Below are 23,713 nucleotides of genomic sequence, written 5' to 3' on the forward strand. Positions count from 1 at the left end.
AATAAGAACTGCCCTCCTAGACACGATGATCCTCATATCAACCCCCAGTTATGAGCTTGCCTGCTTTTAAATTCCATGGAAAGGTGAGAGCTGCTTTCTTTGCTTGAAGGCCTCCAGAGATCAGAATGAGGTTTTTGTTATTTTTGTCTCAAAGAACAGACAAGAGATAGAAATTGCCTTCTGATGCAGCGCCCTGCAGTGAGCAACAGTAAAGTAACACAAGAAGATGCATGTGGACAGTGTCTGCATGAGGCTGCATCCGCTCAGTGGATTAAGGCAGACTGTTCTGTCATTCATTTCACACACTTCACGTTCCTGTTCATTGCAATCCTCACTCAATTCGACCAGCAGTCTGATTATTTCCCTCTTTGTCAGCCTGCCCAGCTGTGCAACGCTGGAAACAGCCATGCTGCAATTAAACCTGGGCTAGCAGGAAGGCTCCGGGGGCAGGAAGATGGAGCTGGTTCCCACAAGAGGCACAGCCTGTGTTAGAGAACATGATTCTGCTAGGAAAGTTAAGGAGAGTTCACAGACAGTAACTGATGCATATGGCCCCAAACAAGTCACTAAGATGAAAACATCTTTCTATATACAGTGTAAGCTTTCAAAAATCCTATGGGCATTCACGCCAGCTGCTCCTAAAAAATTCTAAGTAGTATTGCTGCAGGCAGCAGGATCTGTATTTCAAACACAAATATTCTGGTCCTGTATTATTTGTAGGAAGGAAAGTATGGTTTATTATGCAACAGCCCCAGTGTGCAACAGAGTTCCAGAGAAGAACAAGTACATAGCACTGAGAAGCTCCACCACCTGTCTTGCAGAGGACAGTGCTGGGCAGAGCTGCCTGGGGCTTGGAAGCTGAAGATCATCCTCTGCTCTTGCACATGGCACTGGAAACAGCAGAGCTCCTGCCTCCAAATGATGCTCTGCTGCTTATAAAGAGGGCTGATGGAGAACTGTCAGTGAGTGATGATTTATCACTGATCTGAGGCTTTCCACACAGGCAGAAATACGGTAATTACCTACAAGGACACCAACAAAGCAGTGCAAATATATTCTGGATTTTTAATAAAAGAGAAAACATTTCATAAATTTAAAAAAAAAAAAAAAAAAAAAAAGGACCCTGAGGCAATGCTGTGCCTATGTAGATGAAGTGAGTCATTAGCACTGAACAAACAGCTGGAAGGCCATGTAAGTGAGCTGCAATATGAAATAATCAAACACGTAACCTTTACCCAACTGCTTGATGCAGCTCCCAGCCGTTCCTGACAAGAGAAGCTGACACTTCTCACTGCTCAGAGCTCTGGAGCTCCGCACAGTGCTACTAATTCCTTCCTCACTGCCTTGCTGAATAGATCCTGGGTGCATGCAATGACAGTTTTGGCTGGGGAACTTTGTCCCTCAGTCACAGTTACTGGTATTAAATATGGCAACATGAAGTTTCCTCCATCACTTAAAGCATGGCGTCTCAGAACCACAAGGGCCAGGAGCGCAGCCCAGGACAGCACTGCCCTCACCCTGCCCTCAGTACCAGAGGGTGAGGAAAGTTATGTTGGATTAGAAAACAAAGAAGGAACCCACTTCAGCTCTTCTTCATTCACCCATGAATGTTACAGTGTGAATTAACAAGTGAACAGTTTACCCTTGGGATTTTCTGGCATAGCTGAATCTGTCAGTGTAAGAAAGCGCTCAGCTCTATCCCAAATCTCACTTTCTTCACTCATTCTGACCGTAACTACTATAAACTGTTGCAAGTTCATCAGCATGTCATCTCACAGCTCTATCAGTCATACTGCACACACACTGCATGCAAACTGCATGCACTTGGTGGCTTGTTTTTCCTTAATTTCATAGCAGCAGTTGCCCAGCCCTAAGTGCTGGGAGCAGTTTGCTTACAACAAGGCTTCCTTACAGGCTAAACTGTCACACCACCCGCTCACCAAGTACAAAAAAGCTTTGAAAAAAATTCATGTCAGGACATGAAATCCCCTATGTAACCTGAAAACTTGACGTTTTGTCACTGAGATCTAAGAACATCTACAAACAAGACTGAGAAGAAAACAGAAAACGGCAAGGTAAGCATACAGAGCATGCCTCCCCACAAAAATGTACAAGCAGCTACACGTGTTCCATTAGACCAGTTAACAGCCCCACAATTAATAACAAACAAAGGACTTCTAGCATCACAACGTCTGGTTTCCCCTCTTGCAATTCCCACAGCTGCACTGAAGCAGCAAAAATTCTTGTATGAATTTTGTCTGCTTTTGCACACTCCCTCCTCCCAGCATTCCCAAAGGGGAAACAAGCAACAGGATTTGTTTGAGACACTCATAAGGAATGGTAAAGAAAGATAAATATAAAATTCTCATATTCAGCACATGAGAAGCAAGCTAAAAGGCATAATGATACTTCAGTTGCACAGAAGCTTCTCGTGGGCTGTGCAGAGGAGCACATGTGCATAACAGGTCCCCCTTAGACATGGGAACATCATCCCACATCCTCAGGGTGCCCTGACTGCATCCAAAGGAACAAATGGGCCTTGCCTTACCTCCTAACCATCAAGTTCTCTCCCTCACAGGATGATGATGAAAAATCCTGCAGTGTATCCTCTGTCAGCTGCACCAAAGGGCTCATGAGAGGCACCGGCTCCCAGGAAACCAGAACTCCTTCTGCAGTGTGCATGCAGTCAGTTTTAACCAAAACTTGTCCCTCCCCCCAAACTAGCTTGCTGGAAAAGAATGGGAAATAAAGGCTTTGTGACACAGGAAAGCAGCTCATCAGAATCCTCCTTTTAGGAGAAACCTCTGAAGTCCATTCTGAAGCAAGGAGAAACTTCTTGAAAACAGTGACCATCAGAGGCACGCGCACAGCTAATTATTCAGCAACAAAGACTCGAGATAAAAACTCATCTCCAGCTGAATGCTGGTCACTTATGGCCATTCCCAGCATGTAATTCAGCAAGCTGCAGCTATCTGACCTCAATTACCAAGTTCTTCTCACAAGTTTCTCTTGAGAAACTACTCCCAACTTTTGTTGGAGCTGTGAACAAAGGATTCTCGTAATATGAGCTCAGGTTTATATAACCCACCATGTAACCAGAGTTACCAACAAGGTCAGGAAAGATTTCAGAACGCACTCCAACGTCAATACAAAGGTTTGAATAGCTCTGTAATTGATGTTAACACAGTTCATTCGCCATCCGAAAATTAAGTTTCAACAGCACAACTGAAAGCACAAGATCAATTAACTTCTGTTACACAAATTCATATTTGCAGCTTACACAGCCATCCTTTGGAGAAGATTCCTGAGCATCTGAACACAGGTTTCAGCAGACACTGTGAGTCCAGCTTTTTTGTTCCCTCCTCCATCTGATCAAGTTTCAGCTAAGCTCCATTTTAAAGTTTAGTTTAATTCTCAAGTCAACATTCAATGGCTAAAGAAGCCACAAAAGTAAAATTAGTATTTGGGAGACGGTTTCTATTAGCACCGAGCAGCGCTGGTTTGGCACAGGATTCGAGCTCTCACTGCACCTACCAGGAAACTCGTATTTACTTTCTAATTTTCAGGTGTGTGTTGACAGTCATCACTTGTGACACCTGTTATCATCCTCCTCACTGCATCACTAGCATCGTGAGCTGGTGCCTCACGCAGTGTAGCATGGCAAGGACAGGCTGATAAGAACAGGGACCACACCGGGACATGAAAATTGTTCTCCATCTCTGATGTGTCCCTGCCAGATATTGCCAGTGGACAAGCAATTGCTCCATCACCCAGGTGTGAAGCAGAGACAGGGTAAGAGAGAAGATAGAGAGATAAAAACACAGGAGAAGGGACAAGAAGCAGCAAAGCAAAATGTACTTTGCAAAAATAGAAAGTAAATCCGAGAAACTGTAGCTATCTTTTTCTATTAGCTTGGAAACAAGCTAATCTTGCTCTCTAAAAATTGTCTTAATACCAATAACATTTTTTATCCCAAAAGGCGGATCGTTCAAGTCTGGTCTATGTTAAAAAGCATTATTACACAAGAAAGGAATATGACTTTTTGTTCTTAAGGCAAACACAGTTCAGTCAGCAGGGACTGCAACACACTGGTGTAGACATGACTTGGGGCAACTGAGCATGATGCTCTTGTATAAGAACAAATGTACTTACGGGAACATGGCCCCACTGATACCACTGCCCCCCACAGAGCTACATTACTGCCCTACAGTGGAAAGGATAAAGCAGCACACTTGAGGTTCTCCAAATCAGGTGCTGGTGTGCAACAAGCAGGGGCGAGAGCTGAGGGGAATGCAAGCATCAGCACTTTCAAACCTAACTGCTATCTTCTGCAGTATCAGCAGTCCTCTATGCATCCACAAACAGCAGGTCAACAAGTCCATGCTCTGCTGGCCCGACCTCAGCTGTCTGCCATAGCCGCTTCTGAACCGAAGCCTTTGCAGCACCACCCAGCTTTCCGTCTGCAGGGGAGAAGAGAAGGAAATGCACCCAAGGGGATGTACTGATTCTTATCCAGGCTGAGTTGCTGCCTTTACATGTGTTTATAGACCAGGGGTGGCAGTGGAAGCCCAGCACCACAGAGCAGAGATTGGTGCAGCAGCAAACACAGATCAACCAGTGCTATCTACTGTTAGTTCAGGCATTGTGTTTTTTCAGGCTAAACAGAGCAGTACTGTGCCAAGTCATGCAAGGCCACGAATTTAAAGCAAGTTGGAGAATTTTTCATCTGCTTTGTTGATGCCTCGAGTACAAAACCCAGCTCAGCTGCCACCCACAGTGGCTATGGTCCCAGCATCCTTCCAAGGCCATTTGTTTTGCACCACTGCACATGCTCACTGAACAGCTTCTGCCTCACTGGCTTTTTGCATAGAGGTCTTGACCACTGAAAGCACAGCACAGTTCAAGCTTTTTGGCAGCAGCCGTGTACAGAAGCTACATTTCCTTCCCCTACCCCTTGCCCTTGAGTTTGGTTCTCTCCCCATTCACTTACAGCAGAGTTACCACCAGCACTTTTCTCCCACTAGAGTTCCCCATGTCTCCTCCTCCCACTCCCTTGCCAATGCTCAAATCCCACGAGGAACCACAAAGGAACATCTGGCTTTTACAGCCCTGTGCAACCGGTGTGCTGAGCAGAGCCAGAGGGAGATGGCTGTCAGCTGTCACCTGTCAGCACAGGCACATCAGCAGCCGTGTCAGCCCACAGCACTCGGTGCCATCCCTGCCACAGGGCTGCCCTGCAGCACTGCTCAGCTGTCAGCTCTGACTGCACACCTGCTATGACCAGGCTATGTTGGCACCCTGTGCTATTCGCACATTGGTGCACCTCCCCTCCTTCCTTTAGTTTAATTTTAGGAATGCACAGTGGGGTAGATCGCTCCATGATGACTCAAATGGAAAAATGGCAAGCCATGACATGAGATTCCAATGATTCCACCAACAGGGACTGACGTGACTTTCCTCTCAGGGATCTAGCGATGTATTAGAGCTGAAGCCAAGGAAATAACTTGTCACCACTGCACAAGAAAATGGTGTGCAAGCCTCTGAATGCCTGACTCAACATGGAGAGGAGAGGGAACAGAAACCCAGTGCAGCATTCCTTGCTAGCCCCAGCTCCCTCTGTGCTTTCAGAAGTGTCCCAACCTCAGACACTATCTGCTCAAACAGGAGCTGCTGTGCATGGGGCACCAGCACATGCCCTGCATCCCTTATTGCAGCTGTCCACTGACAATCAAAGGGCGTGCAGTAAGGAGTTATGCTTACAGGAATACATTGCTGTATTTTAGCTTGACTGGAAAAAATAAGCTGCTAACAAAGCACTGTCTCAGCGTTTTGTATTGAAGCTTTTGTGCAAACCACGCACAGCAACTGAAAAGTTGCATCAGAGGTTCTGGATTTTACATCAGGGAGAAGAAAACCACAGAACTGTTTTCAGTCTGCATCTTTTTATTACCCAGTTCTCGTGGCTGCCATAAATTGGTGCAATACTATTGGTTTCAAAGCCCATCTTTTCCAGCTAAGAACATGACCATATGATCTGACCATACTCAACCATCTGCTAAATTTCTGTATTTCCACCTGCAAATACACTGAAGCTGGAAGAATTTTCCACTTGGTCAGGTACTGGTATATGCCAGCATACTATAATGAGAGCACAGAAACAAGCATCTCCACTTCCATTCCCACTGCCAGACCAGAGGGGAACAAGTTATGCCAGGCTTCTTGCTTCAGCTACTGTCCAGCAATAAGCCCAACTGCTGCACATCATCAGTTCTTCCCTTGTTTCCTCATACATCAGTGTTGATGGCTGTCCCAGAGACTCACAGAATGTGTTTCTCTACTGGATGAAGGACCACAACTTACACTGCTTCCAGAAATGCACTACAATCCTAAATTGGGGCTCACCTGTACACAGGGGTTCAGGTAGTCTTTATGGACCAGGCACCCCATGACTTCCACACCAAGACAGGCAGCATGAGGACTGTGGCAGTCCCAGTGACAGGAATGTCTGTTCCTTGGACCACACATTACTTACTGCCATCAACACTTTGCACCTTCAGTTTTACTGGTAATAAATTCTGATTTAAGACTTTTGTATCTTACATCATAAGCTTGTTCTGTCTCGTACCTATGTTTTATTTTGCCCCGAGATACTGATTTTCAAGGCATCTTGGCCTCAATCTGCCTTATGATGCCCGAGCATTGCAGTGTGCTCTGCAGGTAGAGACTTTGCTTGTGGAGAGTGCTGCATTTCCCATCTTTATCTCAGGTGAAAAAAACCTGTTACATCATAACGTTATTACTGTAGAAAGGTTTTAGGACAGGACTGAACCAGAAATCAAGAAGTATAGGCAGCTGAATGGTGTTTTATATCTATGTCCTTGACTAAATAATTTAGAGTATTTTAAAATAGTTCACCACCAAATTCTACATTTATCTCCTAACCTTGCTGTTCTCCAGAGGATTATAAAATCCATTATGATGGCTATTGAAACCAATCCCATAGATGCAGAATTTCAAAAGGACTGGATAATTGCATAAGTGCGAGCATGACTAGTTATGCAAGATAGAGTAATGAGGTCAGCAGAGTATTGTGCTTCGCAGCATACACTGGAGGGGTCAGGAAGGAACCACTGGAGAGCTGTACTCTGCATACAGCTTTGCAAACATGGCTACACCTTCCTCTCTTCAGAAACAGACAATACTTTCAATACTGTCTTTTGTAGGTTTTGTAGAAGAGGTGAGGATTTGCTTCTTCCATGCATGATTCTCCTGAGTCCATGAACCACTATAGCTCACAGATGCAAGAGATGATGCACAGGGAGGACAGGAGATCCCTAAACAACACCTCAGGCTTTTTTTAAGCTTCCTTCACATACTTTCTTTGGAGCTTCTTTGCTCTTTGTGATGCTGTGTTTGTGGCTTTTCTGCTCTTAGGAGTAGCAAAAACAACAAACATCAACCAGGTGTACCTTCGCCATGGGAGCTGTCACAACCTTTATGTGTATTGTAGATACAAACAGAGAGGGGCATGTATGTTTTTATACGATGTTTTAGCTGTGACCTTGCCCAATCCTAGCCTCAGAATGCTTCAGTCAGGACATGATATTACTGTGCTACTTTTACAGCTGCTAACTTGTCAAAGATGTCTTTCTTGCAGCAAGCACCTATATAAGAAACCATTTTAGCACAGATAGTAAATGACATGACGGCAAGCTGAACAACATCCACACTCCCCAGCACAGTCTGTCTGTTCAGTATCTGAGGTATTAGTTGTGGGTCTTGCAGGTTCCTCCTAGCCTTGACGGATCTCTGGGATCATCACAGCAGCCATACAGAGCCTTATCCTGCTGCACCAGCACAGATTAAAGAAATGATAGTTTTTCCATGAAAAGCTATTAAACCAACCTTTGTTTCAAAGAAAGACACTTAATAATCAGGCATCTTCTGCAGCCAAAATCATTTGTGTCTCATTTTTATCATTATTTTTCTGTCTCTTTCTTTCTTCCACTGAGGAAAAAGCAAGCAAGCAAACAAGTAGAAAACAGGTGAAGAAGAGGAAAACAACAACAAGAAGGTCAAAACTCAGTTTTGTCAGAGGACACAGACCTTCCTTGCCAAGCACTACCAGCAGTGGAGATTGCACGTGAAGGTGCAAAGCCCTTTGTACATACACTGAGTGCACACATGAGGCTTAAGCTTGGTTCTGCATGAAAACCTGCTCCCTGAGGACACATCCAGCCACAGTCTTACATTATTTTCTTTTTAAAATACCATTAAAAGACAACTCCACTTTTCTTTTGCCAATTTGGAACTTGAGTGAAAATACAGCATAAATAAAACAAAGATTTTGATACCAGTAACTGTTCTGCCTCCATAGCTGGATAATTTAAACTGCCAGAGTTTGAGAACATTTATGATACAAAACATAGTCAGTGATAATCGAGTCCCTCAAGACATCTACTAATTTGTTTTATTGCCCTTTTATTTTTGTCCCCTTTCATTTTCTGAAATATAATCATAGTTCAGTGACTCCATCTGCAAGGAATCCAGCAACAAAGCTTTCGCTGTAATGATGTACAACAAATGAATCACAATTCCTTAATCACTCCGTTTCCTTTATTGTTGCCTCATTGGAATTCATGGGCTGCTCAAAAAATTCAATTATATTTGCAATTTCTTCACAAAATTACACAGATAAATAACTGAAAGCATAATGATTCCTTCACTTTCTGAAAAATAAAGGAAAAATTAAAAAAGCATCTTAAGTTACTGCAAGGATAGAGAGTACGTATTCAAATAGAAAAGCTCAGAGGAAGAAGTGACACGCAAAGCACTGTGCTGGGCTCTGCCCCATACGGACACTGCACACAGCAGCCTTACCAGGGGTAAGGGTAAGGTGCCACTGTGAATAGACCCTGAGGTGGGATTAGAACTCTACCAGACATCTGACCCCAATTTCAGACTCGATCACGGCTACCAAAATCCTACATGGCACGAGGAGGGGATACCATGGACCCAGACCATACAAGCAGCCAAATTTGCTCAGCAAACTTGTTCAACCCACTGAAGGGAGAACATGAGAAACTGGCATACACCTGTTATCCCCTTGACATGAGCTTCAGCTTCAATCAGTTTTTGTATTTTGAGTTTCTAGTCTACTTTCCTCAATCTCATCTGCACATAAGAACTGGACAAGTAGATCTCTTTCCACGTGATCAGAGCACACAGATACCACTAGTGCATATAAATTACATTTTCATATCCTCAGAAATTGGCAGACAAGAAGAAAAATGATTCATCTCTGAGCAAGTCAAACTAAATCAATAAATATTTTGTCATGCAACTAACTTAAAAAAAGCACGGGGATTTGATCGAGTCTGTCATATTAAAAATAATCCTGAAGTGAATTAGGACTACCATACTTCAACTGGCTAGATTTCAGTTGGAAAAGGTGGCTAAGGAGCTAAAGCCATATCCTGAAAGATGCTCTTGGAAATCCACTGATACCAAAGGAGCTAGTGCAGATTTTCACCTAACAAACAGTAATAGGCTCCTACTTGTGTCAGTCCTGCGGGGAGACACCTTGGAGAGGCCATTCCTCTTCCATTTCATTATCTCTTTCCTTCTGAGCACAGCAGCATAAAATAAGTCACAAATTTCAAGGTATCCTTTACTTGCCAGAGAAATAATTTACACGCAATAATATATATTTTTTCCCATAAGCTTTATGCAAATCTGAAGCTTTCTTTTCTGGGCTCTCTTGCACTTCCAAAGCAACCACCCCAGATTTAAATCTGGGGAAGCAATTAGTTTTTCAACTCAGGAACAAGAGAATTTAATTCTTTTATCCCTAAGAGACAGTAATGCTCTTTAAAAATTACACATGGGCGTTTATATATACGTGCAATTGAGTATCAGTAATTAATGAACTACAACTGCAGTTTGCTGTGATTTTCCCCATGACTCTCAGACACCTGGGGTCAGACTGGAGCCTGACCTGTCCAAACAATCACTGCAGGGACCAGTGGGTAGAGATGAAGAAGCACACCATAGCCAAAAAGGGAACACTGAAACATCCCGGGGGCAGTTAAAAGGGCTGGGTTTTGCACAAGGTGAACTTGCATAATAGAAACCAAATCTCTCGTCAAAGCCTTCCCAGTCCTTTCCTCTGTGGTGATGCTGACCAGATGCCGCCTGTGTGATGGTGTTCATACTGACTGAATCAGAAATTTTCTACCAAAGCAGTAAAAAAGACACTCATGGACCCAGATGGTAGCTGGGCAGCTGCTCGTCTTTCTCTTCTTATTTTTCAGGGAGGTTTTTCTCACTGCCTTTTCCTTTATCTGCAACACAATCAGCTGAGCTTCAGCTAGAGCAGCTTCAGCTACAGAATGAATTCAGCCCTAAAAGGTGTGTATGCATCCAGAAGAGCTCAGACATCAGCAACAATTCCAATAACCTGCACTCTTAGCCAATGAGCCTCCAGAGATAGAATAATGCATTTTGATAAGTTAATCCTACAAAACTAGTTTCAAACGCAATGCCAAATCTGACTTTAAGATACCAAAATAAAGATTCAAATACAAGTGTAGGGTTGTTATTTTTTTGGCATGAAGGTGCTTCCAGTCAAGCAGACAGGATCACCCACCCTACACAGTGCTTACATTTAGAAGGCAGTTAGGTCTTCTGCAGCTGGTAATAAGATAAAAGCATAGGAAAATAACAGCTCCCTGGTCTTGGTCTTAACCTTCTAATGCATAGGGCAGTTTTTCAAAACTGAGCTGGTTGTAAGAGGACCTTCAAAAAGAGGAATCTGTTCTCTTAGGCGTACAGACACTTCTGTGAGACCTAGGCTGCGTTAGCACAGCTGTATGTGAACACATTTCACTGGGAGCCCATGCCTTGATACCACCAACCCGAATTACTGCCGTTTTTTGCAGCAGCAAGTTCTCACGTGCCAGATGTTGTATCACTGTGCACCAGGCACAAAGCCTGTACACCACTGTGCAGCTTTAGAAGCCCCTGGAAGTTCAAACGGACCAAACCACAGAGAACCAGACCAAAGAATCAAGCCACTTCACAGCCGCATCCATAATCCTGCTTACACTTGAGTGAGTTGTTATTTATAATTAGCCATTTGCCATTTCAGCTCCAAATACAGCTAACAGCAGATTGTACTTAACGTTGCTGTAAGAGGTATAACTCCCACACAGCGAACACAGCAATGCAGACTGGGAACCCCCGGGGGATTGGTCTCCCTTGTAGAAACATCTAGACTCTGAAACTGCATAAAGAAATAGAAAAACCAAGCAGCTGAAGGTGGCATAACATTTTCCCCTAATAAAACTCTACTTAGAGAGTAGCCAACAGGAATGAGCTGGGGGATTAAGCTATATCCCTTCAATTTCGACTCCTGCACAGCTCTTTTCTATAGCTTGGTGAAGAAAAGTATAAGCACCCTGTGTTACTGTGTTTCCCCCAGCACGTTCACTGGACTGTGCCCATTTATTTCATGCTGGCAATTCTCAATAATACGCTATCTGATTTAGTTCAAAACCTCAGAAGGATTACCCCAGCTCTGTGTGAGCTGCTTCTCCCAGTCCCTTCCCATCACACTGTATTTTGTGACAAATCCCCGTGCATCTCCACGTTTGGTGTGTATCACTCAGGAGGCTGAAATAGATCACTGCAGAGCAAATATTGTTGCTAGTTAAGCTGTGTTCACTCTGTGGGCATCTGCCTTGTATTGTGCTCATACTGCTGCTAGAAAACTCTCTAATTCTCAAGCTACGCCTTCAGTCACTGTCACTCTCCTTCACAGGAGAGCCCTCAGCAATGCTAGTGTTACTTTTAGCCATGCTCCCCCTTCTCTGCTTGTGCAGGAGACCTTTGGCTCCTCAGTCACGAGACCCTCACCATCCATGTCCCCATCCCCCCACTGATCTCCCCCACCCCACCGTCTATCTGCCCATTTCATACCCTCCAGCTCCCTCCTTAGGCACCAGCACTGCTGCTTAGAAATGTGTAGATGTGGTACTAAGGAACATGGTTTAGTGGGCAACATTGGTGTCAGGTGGATGGTTGGACTTGATGGTCTTAAGAGCTTTTTTCCAACCTTAGTCATTCTATGATGGCTCAAGCCCATCATGCTGCTGACCTAATGCTTCCCAGCCCATGCAAAACCCCTGTCAAGACAAACCACATTCAGGACTGAGTAAGAGAACGTAAGAACACAAAGAAACTTGCCTTATTCTGCCTTGGACATTCTGTTGTGTTACCCATCCATGATCCCACTGGCATCAGTATTTGATCTGCTGCAGGGGGCTGCAGAACTGAGGCTCCACGTTTTAAAGCTGCTCTGCCTCCAGGAGCAGCTCAATAGCACACAGGAATGAGCACAGGGCCCATTTCAGAGATGTTGGTTTGAACTCAGGGAGTAACTGTTCTGTGTTAAGCAAAAGTATTTCAGTTTTCAATACTCCTATAGTGGTGTTTCTTTTTTTTCCTTCAAAGGGAGGTTACCTCGCTCTGCATGTTTGATCTTCCACCATCTCTGAAAATGAACAACAGAAAAATCCACCTCCAGATTTTGTCCCAGCCTAAGACAAAATGTTTAGTTTCTCTTCAACTGATCAATAAAGTTCAACTTCTTTTGCTGGTATGGCAAGGTAAAACATTAGAGAACAACATTTCCTCTTTTTCTTTTTCTTCTGTTTTTTGTGAAATCAGGTTCCCCTGCATTTTTGCCAGCTACAAAAATAAGTTTAGAAGTACACTGGCACACTTCAGCCAGAACTGTCGGGAGCTGAAGTTGCTAATATGTCCAGCATGGGGAACATTTTCATGGCTGAGTAGCTTCGTGGGCCATCATTACCCCATCATAGCCTATAAAGGAGGAAAAAGATAACCCAGAAACCTCTCCAAAAGTACTGACTAGAGTTTTTTCTGTTATTATTCCTCCTTTTCACAGCAATGATGCTAAAAGGAAAGAAAGAGTTTGGCCATCACACCAAGAAGGATGAAAGCAAGCCGCAGAGACTGCACAGAGGTAAATACCTCTCTGCAAACAGAAACCCACTCTCAGGCTCCTCTCAATGTTTGCCACGTGCCAGCAATGGCTGCTGCTATGCTGCCCCAAACATGCACATCTCTCCTGCCATGAAAGCTTACACTGCAGTTCGCAGAAGACAGAAAATGACTGCAAACAACAGAAATCCCCCAATGACCCAGAGATCTTCCAGGGAGACTGAGAGCACATTTCTATCAGGAGGACAAAACAGAGGTTGGCCATTGATGGGATGTCTTAACATAATAAGAATCTGCCAGTTATAGTCCAGTCACCGATTAAAAAAGCATATAAAAAATTAAAGACCCATCTCGTGGCTCATTGCTCCTTCTATTTTAGCTGGTCTAACTGAAGTCAGGGACGTCTAGAGGCAAGCAATCAGCTCCAACCTGCTCATGATTGAGCTCATGAACTTATTCCACTCCACTTGCACTTGTATAATGAATGATTAAACACGCTGCAGCGCAGGTCCACAGAGAGCCCTGCACATACCCATAATATCAGCAGATTTGTGTGCTTCCCTGAGAGGGAAGAGCTGCCCCATTTCCACGTCTGCTACGTATGCAGACAGTAACACGACTTCAGATATATAACAGGGGAAATTACAGGCTACGTTAAGGACAACCTTATTGAAAACCTAATATATTTCCTTGATGATGGCTTTGTTTGGACTGCATTATGAAAGCTTCTTGAGCAAATATTTTGCAGTAGGTGTTAAAGTCCTGTTTGCAACACCACCTCTCTATTGTCAAAGCTGAAAGGCAAGCGAGACTAAGGGAGCAATTTAAAAAAGATTGACAGGCAGAAGATGGCTGAAGTCCATTTGCTTCTAATTACTGGCACTTTCAAAGCCAAAGGGAACTTGGTCATCACATTTCACCCACAACTTAGCAGAAACATACAACATCAACTGTCTGTGCATACATCTGAAAGCAAAGAGCGTTTACAAGGAGACAAGAACTTATGCTATTTGTATTTAAGAACCGTCACACCCTACTTCACAGGAATTCTATTCTAGGTCTCCCATGGGATAGCTGGCTGCACCATGGTATCACCTTGCTCACTGCAGTGTTTCTGTAGATAGCTGCTGTGCTGTACAATGTATGTGAACAGCTGAGATCTGGGAAGGAGGAATGCAAACACTGCCATGCACTGAAAACACTGAGTTCTTTTTAATTCACCCAACATCTTTGTATCAAATATAATCAGAGAACGTTCTGTATATGACTGATGTAAGAGAACGATACTCTACTCTGTGTTACAAGTATGCAGCCACAGGCAGGTGAAGAAGGATTTTCCATAACGCCACCACAAAATTCAAAACACGATGAAATGAGAGGTGTAATTTACCATAGCAGATACCTGTTTTCATACAGAACATTTTCTTGGCAGCCAATAAGAAAAACCATCCAGCCACCAGAGAGATCTGGGACAGGCATGGCTACAACAGCGCTCATCATTACTGCTGCTCAGCTGCAGTGTTCCCACAGCTCCGTACTTCATTAAAGGGAATTACATATTTGCTATCAAGTAGTTTTCATCCATGTTATCGAGCTTAAAAAATCCCTGTCTTCATCTTCTATACGCTCAGCAGAGACTTGCTACAGCTGATTAATTCCCGTGTTCGTCTATCCTTCCACACCAGATGGCTCGGTGAGCTCTCCAAGTGCTCTCAAACAGGGCATTTTTTGGCAAGTTCCTTACGAGCACCGGACACCGCGGGCAGTTTGGCAACAGCTTCGAACCGCTATGAACAATGAATAAATATCACTGACAGGCTCAGCTGCTCTTGTGTTCCAGGAAACGTGCTGCTGTCTTGATAAAGCAGCTCAGTGAGCACAACAACAATGCACAAATGGCTTTGGCTTGTATACCTGTAACTCTGGATATGCAGCTTTTTCCAGTAGGAACCATTTCAACTGAAATTCCAGCAAGATACCATTACAAATGGACATCCTAGTTTTAGATCAAACTACACCTCAAAGTGAAAAATCACATAGGCATGTGTCTTCTGTATGTTCTGCAGGAAAATTAGGCATATGTTTCATGGATTAAATGGCACGCAGCAAAATTTATGTTAAAACGCTCTTGGTAAAGGGGAATAGCAGCTAGACTTGGAGAGCACACAAACATAAAATAGGCAGAAGATTGAACTGTCAAAAAAATCAGAGCTCTAATTCTTCTACAGAAAACTCCATGGGAAAACCTATGTAAGGGGAACAAATGGGCTATTTATGCAAATAGCTCTTGAAAATTGTCAAGAAATATTAAGAGAGGAATTTGGTTCAAAACCATCCATTTTGCAGGCTTCTTAGGAGCCTCAATTCACAGCCTGATGCTTTCCCTTTCATCTTTAAGCTGAGAACATCTACTTATTTCTAGTCCTTTACCACACAGTTACACACGCTACTTGGCTTTAGCAGGCAAAAGATCATCTTGGATTTTTTTCTTATCAGGAGCAGGGAGATAAGTACTCATTGGAGAAGGAACAGGGAAGGAACTTAATGCACCTTCACACAAAATCAGAGGGACTTTCTGTTGAATTTAACTGAGCTTAGATCTGGCCTCACCAAACGCAAGCAGAAGCCTGCCCCACTGTTTCCTAGCACCCTGAAGGGGCTTTCCAGTGCATTCGAACATGAACCCCTCAAACCACAGCTGCCTGCAGCACATGGAGCATCCCCAACTCTTGGAAGAACTTCTGACTCACACAGCAATAAAAATCCAGCAGCATTACTATCAGAGTTGGCTAAGTATGCACTTCCTAGCTATTTTTTATTATTATTTTTTAATTTTTAACTCTTACTTGCATGTTACCCATTGTCATAATTAAAAAAAAAAAAAAGTTTGTAGCTTAGCGTATATATTTGCAGGTCTTTAACAAGCTGCAGAATCTCAAGTCCAGAGTTACTGTTCACCTTAGCCTGGTTTTACACACATTCATCTCAATAGCTCCCTGATTTCAGCAATGATGAGACATGAAGCAGCACAACCCCCCGACTGTCCCTCCTGCAAAGCACAGGGCTGGAGCCAACCCCACTGTTGGGGCAGTGACTGAGCTTGCAGTATCAGGTTGCCTCATCACAAATCAATGTCTGGAAATTATGGATTCAAGAAGCAGGGTCCACAAAAGATGGAACATTTTAAGCTTTGCAGTTGCCAGTTGTTTTACTTGAACTGTTTCTAGGATATAGCTCTAATTTCCATATCAGGAAGACATCCATCACAAACACGATGCGCTCCCAGCTGGCCATGCACTAGAAAGAAGAGTGACACCTTCGCTCTTGCATGTTGCTGAAATACTCAGCAAAGGAAATGGGAAATGTCTTATCTGTGTTGTCACTAAGGGCAGAAAAAGATTGCCAGAATATTTAGCTGAAAAACACAGATTTGTACCACATCAGAAGAGATGATAGTGGTTTCTCATCTCTTCTAAAACATTTATGTCAAAACAGGGGAGAAAATAAACAGAAGTAAACATTTTAAGAAGCCTGAGCATTTGCTATAACATCTTTCCTATAATAAAATGAAATCAAAACCATGTCCATTCAGAAACACTTCAGCACTATTCAAGTATATACAAACCAAAAAGACTGTGTTTTATTTCACATTAATGTGTTTCAGACTCATGGGTAAGTGCTCCAGCTTTATTCTTCAAAGTCAAAAAGGAATTCAGTGCTTCCAGCCTCCAGGAGCTCAGCAGGGCACCCAGGGGAGTGCCATCACCCCAGGGATGTGTGAGAAGCCAGGGATGCTATCTGAGAAATAAACGATATGGGAGTAAATTGATTTAGATCAGGGATGAGAACAGAAACCCTTATCTCCCTATTCACTCTTTCTGTCTTGTCATTGGTACGTGCAAGAGCTGCAGCAAGCCCTGTTGTCTGACAGTCCCCACTGTGTCAGACACAGGCCTGGAGAAGCGCAGGCTGTCCCTGCAGCAGCCCCACCGCTCCTGGGTCTCCCCTCTCCAGCAGTGCCATGCTTGTGCTGTCCATGCTGCCTGCACCAGGACACCTGTAGGGCTGCTGTGCCCACCGAATGCCTTGGAGCCTTCTCACATTGTTTCTCATGGCAACATCACAGAGCACAGCCAGGTCAGGCACTGTTTGAGGGGTACCAGCGCTGATTATGGCAGACCACCAGAACGTGACAGGCTTACGGGAATAGTGAAGTCAGCTAATGCAAGCAGTACCCAGAGAAAATAAACCAAAGTAACACCTAACTGACCTGCAGAGCTGCCTGAGACCTCTGCAGCTCTGCGAGGGTTAGCACTGATTGATTCAAACTGTGTACAGCTGTAGCTGGGGAAGTCCTTGACTCCTCAGGTAAGATCAGCACAGCTTGTTGAGTGAAAATAAACCTCAAAGTGAGCTCTAATGTTAAAGAAATCCAAACAGCAGTAAAACAAACACAGAGAAGACAGCTCCTGCTGTGCTGCTGAAATGCTATGGGGCCATTAAGAATGCAATTATTCCATCAGGATGGTCGGAACTGCACTCTCCCAGGTGGGAGATGGGCAGGCTAAGAAACTTGCAGTGAGCCCTGGCAGAGCCCCTGGGCGTGACAAGGACGTCCCACAGCAATGCCAGCAAAGGATGGGCATCCAGCATGGCACCAGGTGCTGGAGAGGCAGAGAACAGCTGTGTCCCCAGGGCAGGGGATGGTTCATCCCTTTGGAAACCACTGGTACCTCCTGAAACCAGAAGTTCCTTTTCTCCACGTGTGTACAGAAACACATTCGTACATAAAAAGCCAGGAAAAGCATTTTGCTCTTGCAGAAAGCAGATTTGCTTTTCTGAGGCGAATTCTAAAGTAAATAATGCTTCCTTGGCAGACAGCAAACATCCGTCAGCATTTCCAGCATTGAGGAACTGTCACCCTATCAGCTTACAGGTCTTCATCATCATTTTTAGTCTCCAGCCTTCCAGCTTCACCTGAAAAATAATTTATGAGCTCTGTGGCAGTTGAAGTCCCTTCTTTTCACAGGAGTTAACACATTTCTGCTAAGGAAACAGCACCGCAATGGGTCCTTTGGTTCATTTACTTTTGTAGCATTCATACACAGCTCTCTTGGCATATAAATAGCTTAATTAAGCGTGACTGAGACGCTTATCATTACCAGATCCATTTAAAAGAATACTAGACTTAGAGAGCACAGAGGCATCACTTACATTTCTTATTTAGGATTAACCATAAAAAGTCTCAAAGTTTCCTTATGAGAACCATATCGGCATCCAAGCAGGAGTCCAGCAGTTCCCAGAACAAAAGGCACACACAAAGCAGCCAAGGTACTGCCCCACACTGATGGGATGGGGACTGGGCACTGAAGAGACTCCGTCAGAAACCCACACAGAAACAGCCATGCAATCAGCCTGAGCCATCACCAAGCACGTGCCTGGAAGACGAGCTCAGCAGATGAGCTTTGGCACGGCACTGCTGCACTGCGGGCAGCAAGCATGTCTCAGCTTCAGGCTTAGGTTAACACCTTCACTGCTCTGGGACAAGTCATCTCTCAGAGCATGCTCTGCATGGCGTGCAAGAAAAGAAACTAAGAGGAATAATTAAAGCTCCTAAGTAGGTGATACTCAGTGCTGAACACTGAAGATGCTGGGATATTTAAGCATGGTCTTGGTAGCACAAGGAAGGACTGGGCTTGAGCACAATGGAGACACATATGCTAAATAGTGATCCTCTCTCTTAAACATTGCCCCTAAGCCCTGAAGATATCGATCTCTGAAATATCACTGAAGTAAATCAGGATGAGAGGGTAAGCTATTAACCTGCAGTTAGCCTGCAGAATATTGCAGCCTGAAACACACCTGTGAGAAGGCACGAATACTGATGGGAAGCAAGGAGAGCCTGCTGGAGCTTTTTCTGACTGCTCTGACATTAATGATCCAAACTGAGATGGGGACTTTGGCAGCTTTTCTCACAAGGCAGTGACTGTGTGCTCAAAGAAGAGACTGCTGACAAATACAGATCTATAAGAAAGGCTGTTTCTGCTTTCAGAAAAATCATTTTGTGTGAAAACGTTACAAGGAAAGCAAGGTAAAACTAGACTGGAGACTCGTGTTTAAAGAGGAAACTGAAAACAGAAGGTCATAAGAGCAAGAATTCAGAGGACATTTCAGAGATCAAAAGTGAAGAGAAACGTAAAAGGAAACTGCAAAAGACTGAAAAATCACAGCCTCAAACCATCTCCAGCTTTTCAAAGCCACTGTACCAAACCTGCAGAAACGGCTATTAAGAAGAATGGAGCTCAGAAGCAACAAAAGCAAAAGAGAAAAACCACACGAGGCACTGGAAGCTCTGCTTGCAGGCAGGGGCTGCCATCAACCAGAACTGCGCTCATGCACTGAGGCAAAGCCTGGCTGCCATCAGCAGATGATACCTCTCCCTTTGATACCACTCTTTGAATTCCCTATTAGTGCTCATTCAACGTGAAAACGTTTTGGGAATCTGAATGAGAAATCTTATAAATTGGTGAAACTGAGAATTTAACAAAAGCACCATTTCTACTGAAAAAATGAATCAAATGCAAGCTATGGGAGAAAACGGAAGATGTGTAGCTAGGTTCATTCTAATTACTGGCAATATTAAGATTAAAAGCGTGCCTAGCTCTGTGCTCGATTCAGTGAACAGACACTGTGAGACTGCAAACAATTACTCAGCCCTCAAAACAACGTGGAATGCATTTAAAAAGTGACAGGAAAAAAAATAATGAAATTTCTCAGAAAGTCACTGATGTAAGCAGATTGCAAAAGCATGACAAAGCCAGCCCACAGCACAGCCCCAAGTGCAGCCATCTGCAAGGAGGGTTGCACACAGCAGAGCTGCTGCAGCGCTGCCAGTACTGCTCCCGTGCCACTGAGCTCCTCAAAGCCAAGAGGGCTGGTTGTGGTTATTTGTCTGAAAAGGAACACAGCCTCAAAACTCTTTGCGAAGTTTTGAACACCTCAAATGATGTCCAGTGAGCCTGAATAGCTAGGTTACAAAGTGAGCAGAACGACCCAGCAGTTCCTGCTCTGCACACCTCCCGTGGGAGCAGTATGCCAGCCCATGGCTCTCGGTGAACAACCTCATTCTTATTTGCAATTTGAAGGCTGTGTTTATACATGGAAGGATCTGGCCAGAGATTTCCAGAACTCAGGTACAAATGAATAGTAATCATCCTTCCCTACCATTCCTCAAATTTACAAAAGCAGATGTAAAGTAATCCTCACAGAGTGGCCACAGCACCACAGCAAGAAATGACATTTCTTGTAGCTGCTTTTAGGTACTTTATCACATAGGTACACAGAAATAAGCTTTTAGTGATTTTAATGTCTGTTGGCTTTTACTCTGTTTTCCATCACATGTGAATTAACCCAAAACTTAAAATAAAATTACACTGAAATAACGATTTCTGCGTGACAAAAAGAAACATGGAGAGCTAACATTAAAGCCAGCAAAAGCTGTTGAAAAACAAGGTAATGAGTTTCAATGAACATATTTAATGTAGATTCTGAGTTCCATCAATATAATGGGCAAACAACCCAAAGGAGAGCAAGGCACAAAAAAGAAGCACCCTGGATTTCAGTACATGAAAGACTGGAAGGGACTGTTGAAATGATGTGTACGTTAGACGTAACTGCGCCTTCTCACTGTGAAATAGGGCTGCCTGCCTCCCTCACAGCCTTGGTTTCACTTCTTTCTATCCGTGTTATGAGAGAAGCACACAGGACATACAGCACTCAGCATCCCTCTCCATCACTGCAGAATTACAGAGGATGACTGCTGAAGCCATGTGGAAGAAATTACACGTTTGTGAAGTGCAAAGTGACAAATGAACTGGAAAAATAACATGTCCTGCCTGGCAGCCAAGGACCAGAACGACAGACAGGTGCAATTAGAGACTGACAAGAGTCATTCAGAGGCAGGCAGTGACATTTCTGGGGATGGTTCACATTGATCATGTTTTCCTGCTTGGCTCAGCCTCTCCCATGAGTTCTCTGACCACTCCTGGCAATAATTAGCGACTTGCTCAAACCTTTGAAGAAGTTTCTTACTTCTCAGTGGAACAATTCTTCTTCTGCACCATGCCCAAGCTGTGCAGAAGGGAATAAGACATAAAACAAATATAGAAAGTCATAAACCATCCAGGGAGTGGAGCAGAAACCAACAGAACTGTGAATGCAGCTGGGCCCGGGGCCAGTTCCCTGTGCATGTGGGGCAAACTTCTCCCTCCTGTTCTGGCAGAAAGGACCCACGGAGATTTTCTGCCAGCAGTTTTCCAGAGAAATTATTGTTCAGACAATTTTCTACACTTTAGAAAAGCAGGGAGAGACTGTGGTTGCAATACTCCACTGGATGCCAGGACTGTGCTGCAGCTGTGATGAGGAGCTCATTACTGGAGGTCTGCGGTTTGCACAGGGCAGGCACAGCTGCCCCAAGGTAAACTTCAGCATCACTGGGTAATATTTGCTTTAAGAAAGCAAACACTGGCCTCTGAATAACTGTAAGGTAGGTACAGACAGGTATTATTTGCGTGTTCAGGAGCCATTTCCAACTTTCAAATACTCTTCAGAAACAAATAAAAGAAATCCCAGCAAATCAGGCCATAAATATTGCTGTTAATTAACTACATCTTTTTATGGCGCTTGTCAATGAAACAGATAAATAACTAATTCAGTTAAAAAAATTGAGAACTCTCACTCAAGATTCAATGCAGGAGCATTTACAATGAATGGGACCCAAATGGCTCCAGCATTCCCAGCTGCCTGCATGCTGCTTTACATGTGAATCTGTTGTGGCTTTATTTTGCCAGCAGAGGAGGTGACAGCGGATTTACCCACATTCTTGAGAAAGCACCTCATATCAAGTGGCCTTCTAAGAACACCGGGCTCTTCATGTAAGCCTCAAAGAAACCAGCAGTTTCAAGACAGGGACGTCTCTGCACCACCAGCAATGTGCCTGGCACACCTTTTCTACAGGAAAAAAATCACTTTGTATTCTTTGGGAAAACAACTCTAAGGTATAAACACTGCAGGGTGCGTTTCTTGCTAAGAATGATTTCCTTTTTCCCCTCTGATTATGTATTTTTTATATGGAAAACACTTACTTTTGCTTACATATGAATAGACAGAAACATTTCTTTTCAACACACTGGAGCCATTAAGTGCTAACTGACTGTGGTCTACATTACTATTGTACCTCATATTTGCTGTAGCCTTTATCCTTTTCCACGCTGCTGTCTCTGCTCAAGAGTTCAACACAGCATCCATTTTCAGTAGTATAATTCGTCACATCAAACCTCAGAGCATTAATCTGGCAAACACAATTAAATGCAAAATCTTTCTCACCCACTGTAGTTCATTTACAACTTCCTTTTTTTTTCTTTTTTTCTAATGATTTCAAAGCAGAATATTTTTGGAAAGGATATTTTTCTCAATGCTCAACTCTTTATTAAGAACAGATGCTCTGACTCTTAGGCCCAGATACACAAGCTGTGATTTTAATATTCACTCTCCCTTCATATTTCCAAGTACAGACAAACATGTGTACACAGAAGTTGAGCAAAAGATAACAAGACAGTACATACCAATGGCACCATGTACCAAAAGCAATGTGCTGCCCAGGGCATTAGAGCCCTCTTGGGGGAGGAACACAATCAGGCCTTCTCCATCCTCTGTTCAGCACTACACGTTCCCACTCCCAGGATTCACAACCAGGCTGTTTCTATGTGGAAAACAATTTTCTGGTCAGTAGGTTTTTTGCTTTTTTTGTTGTTGTTGTTGTGTTTTGTTGATTCCCCTCCCCCCCGAAATGAACAGCTGTTGAAAGATGCTCAATGGTTTAGCATGACTGTTAGGATGGATTGTAGGACAACAGCAGGAAAGAACTGGTAGCAGAAACCATAATTGTATTTTAGCGTGGAGGCATCGTTAAGGCCATACAGAAATGGGACAACAGAGCCCACAGAGGCACACCAGGACATGGTCACTGTGTGACCCCATGCATGAGATCTCAGCCACCCCAGCAGGAACCTCAGCACGGTGTGGGGAGCTGATCTGTCACACTGCACACAGCCCAAGCATCGCTCCACTGAAGCAGAAATGTCTTAAACAGTTTACAAATCCATCTGCATCAGGCAGTTTTATTTCTTCTCTTTAGCACTTTATCTTCCTCTTTAAACAGGGCATTGCTTAAAATTCTGTTTTTATACATGTGTAAATGTCAAGAAAGGCTCAGCTACATCATTACAGTTGGCAGACTATATGTTAAGAAAGTGCTAAGAGCTCTATGCTAACTATCAGAAAGAAGTGGAAGAATGAGAATTTCTTTTGACATCCCTTAAATTTTTCTGATTTCCTCTTTGCCAGTTCATGCTCACCCTCTGAGGCCACTTTAGCACACAGTGCCCTGGGCATGCAACACGCGTGGCTGCTGGAGGCCAGCTGGGAGGAACTGCTGCACCTCTACAGGGCAGCAACCAGCCCAGGCTGCTCTGCCAGCTGCAAAACCACTGCTGCTGCCCCATGGCACTGCACTGGCACAGCTGGCCTTGGGGGCTAAGGGATGGGGCTGCTACTCTCAGCTCCGAGCCAAGATTGAGATCCCAGATCACAGAATCACAGAATCACAGAATTGTAGGGGTTGGAAGGG

At 43.9% G+C, this 23,713-nt stretch overlaps 1 protein-coding gene across 2 annotated transcripts in view; it reads right to left on the bottom strand.

Moving 5' to 3' along the window:
* Window positions 1-23,713, bottom strand: part of KCNIP1 (potassium voltage-gated channel interacting protein 1) — a 265,634-nt gene that overhangs the window by 216,640 nt on the left and 25,281 nt on the right. Inside the window, exon 1 of one of the 2 annotated variants that reach the window (XM_048961115.1) lies at window positions 2,549-2,570. The exons of the other annotated variant lie outside the window; for it this stretch is intronic. The gene's annotated coding sequence lies outside the window, so the exon portion shown is untranslated. Of the gene's footprint in view, window positions 1-2,548; window positions 2,571-23,713 lie in introns of those variants that run through there. 2 annotated transcript variants of the gene reach the window in all.

This window comes from Lagopus muta, chromosome 14, assembly GCF_023343835.1.
Source record: "Lagopus muta isolate bLagMut1 chromosome 14, bLagMut1 primary, whole genome shotgun sequence".
Classification (NCBI taxonomy): domain Eukaryota; kingdom Metazoa; phylum Chordata; class Aves; order Galliformes; family Phasianidae; genus Lagopus; species Lagopus muta.